Below are 1,167 nucleotides of genomic sequence, written 5' to 3' on the forward strand. Positions count from 1 at the left end.
AATTTTTTTTTAATGGCTGAATAATATTCTACTGTGTGTGTGTGTGTGTGTGTGTGTGTGTGTGTGTGTGTGTGTATTACATCTTCTTTGTCCATTCATCCACTAATGGGCACAGGTTGTTTCCATGCCTTGGCTATTATAAATAGTGCTGATATGAACATGGGGGTGCAAATCTGTGTTAGTGTTTTTGTTTCCTTTAGGTAGATTTCCAGAAGTGGAATTGCTGGATCATATGGTAGCTCTAGTTTTAATTTTTTAGTGGTTTTCCATAGTGATTGTACCAGTTTATAGTCCCCAAAACAGTGTATATAGATTTCCTTTTTTCCACATCCACACCAGCATTTGTTATCTCCTAGCTTTCTGCTGGAGGCCATTTTAATGAGCATGAGGTGATACCTCATTGTGTTTTTTTTTTAAAGATTTTATTTATTTATTTGACAGAGATCACAAGTAGGCAGAGAGGCAAGCAGAGAGAGAGAGAGGAGGAAGCAGGCTCCCTACCAAGCAGAGAGCCCGACACGGGACTCGATCCCAGGACCCTGAGATCATGACCTGAGCTGAAGGCAGAGTCTTAACCCACTGAGCCACCCAGGGGCCCCCTCATTGTGGTTTTAATTTGGATTTCCCTAATGACCAGTGAAACTAGGCATCTTTTCATATACCTGCTGGCCTTTTCTATACATTCTTTACAGCAGTGTTTATGAAACCCATCTTTCATTTGGGTTATTTGTTTTATTTTATTGTTGTTTTGCTATTGAGTTGTATGAGTTCTTTGTATGTTTCGGATATTAAGTCCATATCAGATATATGGCTTACAAATATTTTTTTCCATTTCATAGGCTGTCTTTTCATTTTATTGATTTTTTTTTTGTGTGTGTGTGCAGAGGCTTTTTAACTTGATGTAGTCCTACTTGTTTATTTTATATTTTATTCCTTGTGCTCTAGGTACCATACCAAAAAAATCATTATCAAAACCCATGCCAAGAACCTATGTTCCTCTGTTTTTTTTCATGGTTTCAGGTCTTATATTTAAGTCTTTAATCCATTTCAAGTCAATTTTTGTGAGTGGTGTAAGCTATGGGTTCATTTTCATTCTTTATGTGTGAATATCCAGTTATTCTAGTACTATTTATTGAAGAGACTGTCTTTTCTCCATGGAGTATTTTT

The sequence above is a fragment of the Lontra canadensis genome, unplaced genomic scaffold (genome assembly GCF_010015895.1).
Source record: "Lontra canadensis isolate GAN:19392208 unplaced genomic scaffold, GSC_riverotter_1.0 scaffold51, whole genome shotgun sequence".
Lineage (NCBI taxonomy): Eukaryota > Metazoa > Chordata > Mammalia > Carnivora > Mustelidae > Lontra > Lontra canadensis.